Source organism: Mauremys reevesii, unplaced genomic scaffold (assembly GCF_016161935.1).
Source record: "Mauremys reevesii isolate NIE-2019 unplaced genomic scaffold, ASM1616193v1 Contig85, whole genome shotgun sequence".
NCBI lineage: Eukaryota > Metazoa > Chordata > Testudines > Geoemydidae > Mauremys > Mauremys reevesii.
In genome coordinates, this window is record NW_024100901.1 from 131,962 (window position 1) to 143,601 (window position 11,640).

An 11,640-nucleotide genomic window follows, 5' to 3' on the forward strand; every position below is an offset into this window, starting at 1 on the left:
GACACACACACTGCCACAGACCGTCCCCTGCTGCAGAACACTTTGGGAACAGCACACAGGAGCCGTATCACACAGTGTCAAATATCTCCTGTTTGCTCAAGTAAAACTGGGGTTTAGGTCCAGCATAACGTAAGAACATAAGAATGTCCGTACTGGGTCAGAGCAAAGGTCCATCTAGCCCAGTATCCTGTCCACTGACACTGGCCAACTCGAGGTGCCCTGGAGTGAGTGAACCCAACAGGCAATCACCAAGTGATCTCTCCCCTGCCATCCATCACCCTCCTCTGACAGACGGAGGCTAGGGACACCATTCCTTACCCGTCCTGGCTAATAGCTATTAATGGAGTTAACCTCCATGAATTTATCCAGTTCTCTTTTTAACCCTGTTATAGTCCTAGCCTTCACAACCTCCTCAGGCAAGGAGTTCCACAGGTTGACTGTGTGTTGTGTGAAGAAATACTTCCTTTTGTTTGTTCTAAACCTGCTGCCTATTAATTTCATTTGGTGATTCCTAGTCCTTGTGTTATGAGGCATAAATAACACTTATTCACTTTCTCCACACCAGTCATGACATATAGACCTCTCTCATATCCCCCCTTTGTCTCTTTTCCAAGCTGAAAAGTCCCAGTCTTTTAATCTCGCCTCATACAGAAGTTGTTCCATATCCCTAATCATGTTTTTGTCCTTTTCTGAACATTTTCTAATTCCAATATATCTTCTTTGAGATGGGGAGACCACAGCTGCATGCAGAATTCAAGATGTGGGCATACCATGGGTACATAGAGAAGTGATATGATATTTTCTGTCTTATTATCTATCCCTGTCTTAATGATTCCCAACTTTTTGTTTGCTTTTTGACAGCCGCTGCACGTTGAGTGGATGTGTTCAGAGAACTATCCACAGTGACTCCGAAATCTCTCTTGAGTGGAAACAGATAATTTAGACCACACCATTTTATATGTCTGGTTGGGATTATGTTTTCCAATGGGCTGCACTATGTGCTATCCTGACATCCAGTAGTCCTGAGATCCTGCATTCAGTGATCTCCCTGCCCTTCCTGTTCCCTTTCTCCACTGAACCCCACCAGCCCATGGTTACTGTTCCCAGCTTCCCCAGGACTCTCTCATTGTCTCTGGTCCTCTCCGTCAGCAAGAAGCAGTGCCAGGGAGACTTGCCCTCTCTCTGGAGTCTTGGATTTCTGGGACATGGATTTACTTTCTCTGTGTTTTGGGAGCCTCTTTGAAATTGAGTGTCTGTGACATTAACCACAGTGCAATCTGGAGTGTTGAACAGCTGTGTCCCCTCAGTTCCCCAGGCTGGGGTGCCTTTTACACTGCTCTACTGTGAGAGCAGCCACTCCTGGGCAGGTAACACGCAGTCTCCAGTATGTAACTCGCTCCCAGCTACACAGTATTCAGTGCTGCTAGTCAGTGACTCACGAATTAGAGTACCCCATTGGAGAACCCCAGAACATTCTCTGTTCCCAGACTTCCCCCAGAAATGTGCATCTTGTCCTGTCCAGCACACTACAGAACAACGCAAGCTCATATGAAGTCTGTTATTTCATCAGTGGAAAATGACACGTGCCAACCTTGTCATTCCAAATGGAGTTTCCAACACACTTGAATCCAAACACACTGGTTAGGTAAAACAATAAAACAAAATTGTTAACTGCCGGAAAAAAATCTTTTCAGTGACTATGGGTAATGAGGCATAAAAGTCAGAATTGTTTACAAAAGAAATGCAAAGATAAAACACAAACTAACACCTAAGTTAACAAGCTAAAATGGATTCAAAGCAAATGTTCTCTCACCACGTGCTGAGACAGGCTGGTTTTCCTTTCAGCCAGGACTCCCCCTAACCTGCCCCTGCTGCCCAAGTTCAGTTCTTCAGGATTTGTCATGGGCAGAGGGAAAGGGGAGAGAGAGAGAGAGATATTTTCCTCACTTCTTTTTATAATTCAGTCCTTTCTATTAGAAACAACTTCAGTTCTCAGCTGAATCATGGTGCCAGGCTGTCTTCTCGTAGATATGAGTTTCAAGTGTCCCTGTGATGGAATGTAAATGTCTTCTTCACACCTTCCCCCTGCCAGCGAATGGCTGTTTGACCAGCGGTTTGCCTTGCTGTCTCTGAGGAACTGGTCTGTGGGTGTTCCCCAGAATTGTAACTTATTGTAATATCATACAGTAAAATCTCATAACTTTACATACAGTGTTACACATTTTAACAGGAGGATAATATTCAGTAGATTATGCAATTTCAAGTGATAGTTCACAAACCATACTGTGTACAAAATTGATCATAATTTTCCAGAAGAGTGAACATAGGATTACAGACTGACACAGGGCCTGTCTGTGTGTGTTCCCAGCAGATATGTGGCTATTTCAATCCCTCCTAAGCAGAGTGTTCTGCATCTTCAAGGACCTGGGCAGCTGGTTCTGGGAATTCACTGGTTTACTAAGTGTGACACTGTCTGGAACTGTGCGACACTTTATATTATTATTACTTTATTATTCCAATCTGATAAAATTGCAATGAATTGTGCTAGATATGCCATGTTAGGTGTCAGGGAAAATGTTATAATTTTCCAAGTATGATCATTTTGTTTGTATCACCTTTGTAGTATGAGCTATAGATACGTAGGGTATATCTGTATTCCAGACTGTGGACTGTGATTCTGGGTGACACACCCAGATCTATTGGCATCAGCACTGCCTACCCTGTTTGATGGTCCATCCAGGGTCATCAGCTGTACAATGAACCCACTGAAAGGATCAAGGGGATACACCTATTGACTCAGCAAGACATGCAGGGATATGCCTGTGTACTGAGACCACCAAGGCTTTTCCATGCCCTGTGCAGTGAAGCTTGTGTTTGGGACACAGGAAGTACAAGCCACATGGCAAAAGGAATGTAAAGGGCAGCTGCATCATCTCCATTTTGTCTTCAATCCCTCTTCCTGCCTCTGGAGCAACTTCTCTACAAACCGACATAGACCCCGACTCTGGGGGTGCTCTGCACCCACCAGGGAGCTCAGCTGTTGGCAACTGCCAATCCCCTATTTAGCATGCTCAGCAGCCCTCAGCAGCTCTTTGGCTGGCTGTGGCCAATCAGCTGTTTGGCGCCAACGCCCGCCTATCAGCTGTTTTCCCTGCAGCTGCTGTAGCTCCCAGCTCCACTGCAGCCGTGTGTGTGAGTCCTTTTAATTTTCAGGGCTTGGCAGCTTCTGGGCTAGGGGTGGGGTGGGCAGCCTCGCGGCAGAGGGCTGGGGGGAGACGGCTGGGCAGCTTCTCGGCTTGCCCCAGGGGGCTGATGGGAGCAGTACGGACTGGGGGGGAGTTTCTCAAGGAGTGAGCCAGCCATTCTCAGCCCACCCTGGTGTCTCCCCCAGGACCTGTGCTTCCCCCTCCAGCCAGGAGAAACCAGCGGTGGGCCCCTTAGTGCTGGGCAGGGGACAAACCAAAAGACAGTGCTCCTTTAAGAAAAGCTTGCCCTGGTGTCTGATGAGTGAACTTGGCCTGAGGCCAGCTGCTCGCCCCCTCCCCGTGCTCCAGCCGGGTGCACCCAGCCATGGCCAAAGGGGAGAGGGGCTTCACTGCAGCCCTAGCCCCAGGTGCAGATGAGCAGCACCCCTTCCCCGCCCAGACCCTGCCTTTGCCCAGACTCCTCCCATGGGGGCTCTGGGAGCTCCCAGCCCCTACGGCTCTGACCCAGGTCCCAGGGCTCTGCATCCATTCCCCCATGTGTGGGGGGACAAGAGGGGCCAACACACCACCAGTGCTTCTAGCCGCATCCTCCCCGTGGGCTCTTCTCCATGGCCGGCTCTCATGCCTGGGAAAGTAACGCTTGCCCCCCTCAAAGCTGTCTCCCCCTCCCCTGCCCAGAGCAAGCTTGGCTGAGGGGCTTTTCCTCCCCGAGAGGAAGTTTATCCCTTCCCGCACTGACCAGCATCTGCATCAGGAAAGATTGATTTCCTTCCCCTGGATCCATCCACCCCCCATCTCCTCTTCCCTGGGAGCTGCATTCACCCCCCTGTATGAGCTTCAAGGCAGGAGACACGGCCCTGCTTCACCTTGGGATGCCTGAGCTTGTCTTCCTTCAGGGTGCTGGGCTGCTGCAGCCCGGGGGAGGAAGCAACCCCTCCCCCTGCCTTTGGCCATGATCCCATCAGGCTCCCGCCCACAATGTTGCAGAGCGGGTGAGGGAGTCAGCGAGCGAGCTTCAAAGTGGGGGTGGGCTGCAGCCTGGGGCACTGGGAGGAGCTGGAGTGACACAGCAGCCCATACAGCCGGATGAATAAATGGGCCATTTCGATGCTGGGCTGTTGAATTAAATTTCTCTCTCTGGCTCAGGGTGGGCAGTTCCTGGGCTGGCCACAGTGGGTGGGGCTTGGGGAAGACAGAGCTGCTTTGAGTGCGTGGGTGGGAGCGGGCACTAAACAGGCACCAGGAGGTGGGGAGCAGAAAGAGAGAGATGGGAAAAGGGTCCCAGGTAGAGAACAAGAACTGAGAAACATCAGGAAGGGGAGATACCAGTTATAGACACACTTTCAATGAGTACACTGGAAGTGTATAAATATGCTGAAAATAGCCTCCCCTCAAAACTGGCAGAGCCCCCCTCCAGCACAAGAACCCTCGCCCCACGGCAGGAAGGGGTGCAAAGGAGGAGCGGTAGGTGGGAGGCATTTAGGCAGGGGTCGGTAAGGAGGCGGCATTCAGGAGAGTCTAGGGAGATGGGGCAGGAAGAAGTACAGTGGGGGCGGGGCTTTGGAGAAGGGGGCGAAGCCAGGATGGGGCACCCACCGGCAAAACCAAAAGTCAGCACCTGTGCAAACAGAAGCCTTGAACAAAGGACTGGATGACCCATCCAAGCTGTGGCTGTGTTCCAAACAGACTTTCAAGCCGGCAACTTACCAATACTGCTAAGAACCTGATATATAGATTTCTGAATGTATCTGACTCCTTTCCCATTTAACAACTTTCTTTCTGTTTCTGGTTCCTTTCTCTTTCTTATCTAAACTTTTAGTTTAGATGCTAAAGTATTGTCTGGCATCATGGTATTTTTGGTAAGATCCAAACCCATACTGACTTGGTAACGTGGCTGACCCTTTGGGGTCAAAAGAACATTTTGTTTATGTGCGCAGAGTTTTTAAATAACCTCTCACTGTACCGGACCTAGGTGCTGATTGGGAGTCAGAGAAGTGCAATGCAATAAAGGGGGCCGTGTGATTTCTTTTTTCAGCTTCTCAATAACCCGTGGGGGGGATCAGAAGCACAGTTTGTGTCTGGTCAGTGAGTTTAACTTCAGTGTTAACCACCAGTTTGGGGAGCATCTGCTCACCCTTTTTCAACCTGCCCTGCCCCAGGCACACCAGGTCACACTAAGCACTGAAGATAAATTAATAGAATGTTTTTTATGACCAAGTCTTCAGAAATCCACTGAACTCCTTTTGTTTTCTTTTATCTGAGCAGGGTTTCCAGTTTCCCAACCTGATGTGATCTCCCAGCTGGAACAAGGGGAAGAGCCATGGGTCCCAGACCTCCAGGGTTCAGAGGAAATAGAGATCCTGAGAGCTCCCTGCACAGGTGAGGAAACATTAAAGCAACTCAGAATCTGTAAGTGCCTGAAGGAAACATCTGGGATGCCCTACAAAGCCCTTGGGAGGTCTCTCAGTTCATTATTGTCCCTAGCAGGGGTCGTATCCTCAGGGTAAATATAGCTCATGGCTTCCTGTAGATCCTAGCAGACACCAGACAGTAGCTTCCTCCCTTCCCCCTGTGAATTTGGATGGGATGTGGAGGCTGAATTGATCCCCTCCTCTCTCCTGTTTGGGAGAAGAGTTTGGGGGAGTTCAGTTCTTGATTTTTATTTGACTTCCCTTCCGCACTTGTTTTGGTTTGGCCTTCCCCTTTCCATCCCTGTCTGAGGTTTCTGTCTCTATCGCAGCAGGTGACGCAATGGTATGTGAGAAAGAGGAGCAGAATTCTCAGCAGGAAAATGTTGAGCAAGTGGATAAACACAGAGAATTATCGCAAAGATCGAAAAGAAATCTGTCGAAGAGTCATGAGCAGGGAAGATCCTGTGAGATTCAGCACACACCAGAAAGAGAGCAGGGAAACCAGCCAGGAGAGAAAATGGGTAAATTTATTTCCTGTCGGGGAACTCAGAAGAGCATCAAGGAAACCACAACACAGCAGGAAATCCTCATGGGAAAGAGGGAAAATACATGCACTGAGTGTGGGAAAAACTTCACTCGAAGATCAACCCTTTCTGCTCATCAGAGAATCCACACAGGGGAGCGGCCCTATAAATGCCATGAGTGTGGAAAATGCTTCACTGTAAGATCAGCACTTTCTGATCATCAGAGAATACACACAGGAGAGAGACCCAATGAATGCAGTGAGTGTGGAAGAACTTCACTCGCAGCTCAAACCTTATTGCCCATCAAAGAATCCACACTGGGGAGCGGCCCTATAAATGCAGTGAGTGTGGGAAAACCTTCTATTGCCACTCAAAGCTTATTGCCCATCAAAGAATCCACACAGAGGAGTGGCCCTATAAATGCAGTGAGTGTGGGAAATACTTCACTGAGAGCTCAGCCCTTTCTGCACATCAGAGAATCCACATGGGGAAGACGCCCTTTGAATGCCATGAGTGTGGGAAAATCTTCAGTCGCAGCTCACACCTCATTAGACATCAGACAGTCCACACAGGGCAGAGGCCCTATGAATGCAGTGAGTGTGGGAAAACCTTCAGTCGCAGTTCACACCTTATTAGACATCAGACAGTCCACACAGGGGAGAGGCCCTATGAATGCAGTGAGTGTGGGAAAACTTTCAGTTTCAGCTCACATCTTATTAGGCATCAGATAGTCCACACAGCGGAGAGCCCCTATGAATGCAGTGAGTGTGGGAAAACCTTCAATCGCAGCTTGCACCTTATTAGGCATCAGAGATTCCACACGGGAGAGCCCCTTTGAATGCAGTGAGTGTGGGAAAACCTTCAGTTGCAGCTGGAACCTTATTAGGCATCAGAAAATCCACACAAGTGAGAGAACCTATGAAAGTGAGTGTGGGAAAACCTTAGGGCCCAAAGAAATTTTGTCCAACTCCACTTCCTAGTTCAGTGTGTCTCATTACCGTTCCAGAGGATACCAGGGTTAGATTGAGAACAATCATCCTTCACCGTTTGGATGCAAAGAGAGAGTGCTTCATAGGACAGTCCTTCCCTGTGGATCCCAAACTGGCTGCCTGAGTGGGTAACAAGGACTTTCAGGCTGTAGAAATGATGGTAACCAATGAGGCAACAAATGTGTCAAGCTCCAATTTCAGACTTCTGGATACTCACATGCTGAGTCCTGATTCTAAGGTTTTGTGTCTGACGCTCTGGCTACACAATAAAGCTGATGTTGGTGCAGCTGTAGCACTGCTATTACAGAGGCTCTCCACCAATGGGAGAAATCTCTTCCCTAGGACTTTATTAGTCCAGCCCCCACAAGTGGCGGTGGCTATGTTGGCAGGCAAAGCTCTCCTGCTGATGTAGTGTTATTTCACAGGGGAGGAGGGTTTTGTAACTACATTTCTCACCTGTGTGTATTTTTCACACCCCTGAGAAATATAGTTACACCAATAAATGTCTTTAGTGTAGACTAGACCTTAGTTTTCTCTTGTTTTATGTATTTACATCACTTCTCTTTGAAAGATTAAAAAGTGTGACAAGAGAGTTATTTTTCCCCATGATGCAAACATTCCTATATAAGAAACCCTTCCACCAACACACATGGCAAAAGAGCCAGGGATATATGAACTCACATGTAGTGTAAGGAGTTCTGGTAGAAAACCTCCTCCAAAGGCTGAGATGGGAGAATGTGTGAGATAGAGTGTATGAGAATATTGGCCCAGTATAGATTTAAATTTTTTGTATTTCAGATAAACTTTGAAGCTAAGCAAAATACGTTCTATTTCTATTAAAAGGAAAACTACTCGAGGAGACAAGTTGTATAACTTTTTACCCACTTAGCCTGTAAGGGTCACTGAGTTCCCCACGTCTCTAATTTGCAAAGGAAAGGCCTGACATCTGTCATAGGATGTGTCTAACAGGTAGGAAAGCTGCAATTGTCAACCATCAATATCAAGGAAAAGGCTGCACTCCACTGCCTTTCATGTCTAAAAGCCGGCTAGAGGCTGATCTACAATGAAAAGCTATGTTGACATAGCCACATCTCTCAGGGGTGTGAAAAATCTACTCCACAGAGAAGTAGTTAATGTGAGCCCCAGTGTAGACAGGCTTGGGTTGGGTTGTCAGAAGAATACTTCCAGTGTTTGAAATGTAGACATAACCTTAGGGCTGGTCTACAGTATGTGGTTATTTTGGAATTAGCCGAGTTAATTCAAAATAAAACTGATTCCGTCTATATGCCCAAATCTTTTTTTTTTTTTTTAATTTAAAGGGCTCTTTAATCCGGTTTCTGTACTCCACCTCAGCAAGTGGAGTAGTGCTAAAATCGAGATTGCAGTTCCGAATTAGAGGTACTGTGGACACAATTTGACATTATTGGCATCCGGGAGCTATCCCAGAATGCTTCCTTGTGACCACTCTGGACAACACTCTCAACTCCGATGTACTTGCCAGGTAGGCAGTAAAAGCCCCGGGAACTTTTGAATTTCATTTCTTGTTTGGCCACTGTGGTGAGCTCATCAGCACAGGTGACCATCAGGACAATCCACCATGACAGGCGACCATGCAGAGTCCATCATCATGAGAGCCCACGCAGTCCTGGATTCACAGATGAGCTCCAGCATGGTCTGAATGGGAGGTACTGGATCTCATCGCATGTTGGGGAGACTCATCTCTTATGGGAAACACAAAAAAAGAAACACAAATACACCTCTACCCTGATATAACGCTGACCTCGGGAGCCAAAAAATCTTACTGTGTTATTGGTGAAACCGCGTTATATTGAACGTGCTTTGATCCACCGGAGTGCGCAGCCCCCGCACCCCACCCACCCCCGTTATATCTGAATTCATGTTATATTGGGTTGCATTATATTGGGTAGAGGTATATGTACGCTAAATTCTCCAGGGTCATGAGGGAAAGAGGCTACTCCAGGGACACAGAGCAGTGTCATGTAAAAATCAAGGAGCTCAAGCAAGCGTATCAAAAAGCTAGGGAGGCGAATGGGCTCTCTGGGTCACAGCCCCATACATGCTGCTTCTACCGTGAACTGCATGCAATTATGGGGGGTGATGCCACCACTACCCCACCACTGTCCATGGACACATGCAAGTTGGGAGTGTTGTACTCAAAGTACTATACAGGATCTTTTCAGGGGGATTAAGGCAAAACGCCACATTTATTAGTAATACAGGTATCAATTAATACTCTGATATGCATATGAGATATCTCACAGTCATGCATTCACACACACACACAGACACAAACACACTCCGTCTTGCTGCTGTTACCAACTAGTTGCTCCCCTTAACTGCACTGGCGAGGTGAGTTAGATGGGGGAGGGATGGAGCCGGGCTTCTGCCGATCCGGATCGATGCTCCGATGGTGACAAGACGAGACCCGGGTCCTTCTGCAAGACACCTCACATTTATAGCAGCTTCCCTCTTATGCAAATCTAGACCAGATTCAAAATCTGGATCTGTGTCCGTTGGTCTGTGTCCGTTGGTCTTTGTGCTGCTTTTCTCTGGGTGTTGTCCCAATGCTGCTCAAAGAGGGTGTTTTCTAAAGAAGGTGCTGGCTTCTAATCCCTGAGGCCGTCAATATGTCTGCTCTTCTTTGTTGGGCCCACTTGACAAGCTGTATTGTCCTTTGCTCCGGCTCCCATTCCCTCTGCAACTGTTGTAGCTGTCTGGAGGTGGGGGTCTTCCAAGCCTCACTCATTCACACCTCATTCAGTCAATAGGGCAATTGATTACAGAGTGGGGGGAAGATCTTATTCTACTTCTAGCAAAAAGGCACATGTTTCTTTTACTGTAACTATACTATGCTTAGGGGCTATAACATTTGATACAAAGTTTTCTACCAATTTTCTATATAGGGATCTAATACAAAGTTGTATGAAAACAGAGAGGCACAATGCCAAGTCATATGATATACAAAATAACATCATGCAAGATGCAATGTCATAAAGATACTTAATACAAAATAACACAATGCATCGTCATAAAGATTTATAGAGATTGTTAATACAGAGATTTCTCTACAGGAGTTGCAGGGAGAATGACTTTTTGGAGGATGAAGAGGAGAAGGAGGAGGACAGTGCACAAGCGACAAGTGGGGAATCCGTTTTCCCCTATCAAGGTTCCTCCCACTCTGAACTTTAGGGTACAGATGTGGGGACCTGAATGAAAGACCCCCTAAGTTTATTTACCAGCTTAGGTTAACAGTAAGGTGCCACCACCAAGTGTATTCCAAATCTTAGGGGAGAGCCACTTGGAACTCTGCCTTTCCCCAAATATCTCCCAAGTCCCTAACCTGTCCTTTCCTGGACAGCCTTGAGACTAATCCCCCCCCCCAAGTCCCTACACCCCTTTTCCTGGGTAGGCTTGAGAGTATACCCTCACCAATTAGTCCTGGCAAACCTGGTGGCTGAACTTGGTGACTTTGTCCTCACCCATAACTATTTCACAGTTGGGGACAATATATACCTTCATGTCAGCGGCACTGCTATGGGTACTCGCATGGCCCCACAGTATGCCAACATTTTTATGGGTGACTTAGAACAACGCGTCCTCAGCTCTTGTCCCGTAATGCCCCATCTCTACTTGCTCTGCACTGATGACATCTTCATCATCTGGACCCATGGAAGAGAAGCCCTTGAGGAATTCCACCAGGATTTCAACAATTTCCATCCCACCATCAACCTCAGCCTGGACCAATCCACACAAGAGCAGTATCAACAGGAAAGGGAAGCTGAGAGACTCTATGCACTGCAGCTTGCTGTGAATGGAGAGCTGGCTGCTAGAAGGGGGTGGCAGCGTGAATGGGGAACAAGTGTGCCCAAGGAGTAGAAAGCTTTGGCTCAGATAGCACCCTCAGAAGACTTCCCCAGACTGGTTTAGGGATGCCGGTGTGACCTCTCTTGGCAGCCCCCAAAGAAGGAACTGGGTGGACTAAATGGACAGTGCCCCTCTCTATCTGAAGCCTAGCAAGGGAGGTACGTGAATCCCACCAGAAGTTAAAATGGTAAGTAAGGGAGGGGAGGCTCTACTAGAGGGCCTGGGCAGCTTCAGATACAGCACAGGAGGATTTCCACTTCTGAGCCATGAAAATAGAAATTGACTTTTCCTTTCCAGATTTATCTAATATTCAGAAAGAGAATCTAGCACCTGCCTTCCAGATTTGAACACCCTCACAATTCAGGAGTGCTCAAGCTCAATTTGGGCAACTGTTATTTCATTTCTCCCAAATCAAATATGCTGATCCACTGTCATTTGCTGTAGAAAAGTAGGATACAATTGAGCAACAAATGCTGGGGTCTTCCCAGTGCTAACTAGGGCTGGAATTGCTATTTTCAACAGCCATTACCATTTTTTTGTTTTGTTTGTTTAAAAGGAAGACAGTGATATTGCACTGGCAAATTCCCATAGAAACAAAGAATGGAACAAAAGAATAATAAAGGCA

At 47.5% G+C, this 11,640-nt stretch overlaps 1 long non-coding RNA gene across 1 annotated transcript; it reads left to right on the forward strand.

The window, feature by feature from the left end:
* Positions 1-7,890: 7,890 nt before the first annotated feature.
* LOC120394940 lies at positions 7,891-10,298 on the forward strand. The gene is made up of 3 exons (XR_005592435.1): positions 7,891-8,099; positions 8,450-8,631; positions 10,223-10,298. It is a non-coding gene; the product is annotated as an uncharacterized LOC120394940 (long non-coding RNA).
* The last annotated feature ends 1,342 nt before the right edge of the window (positions 10,299-11,640 follow it).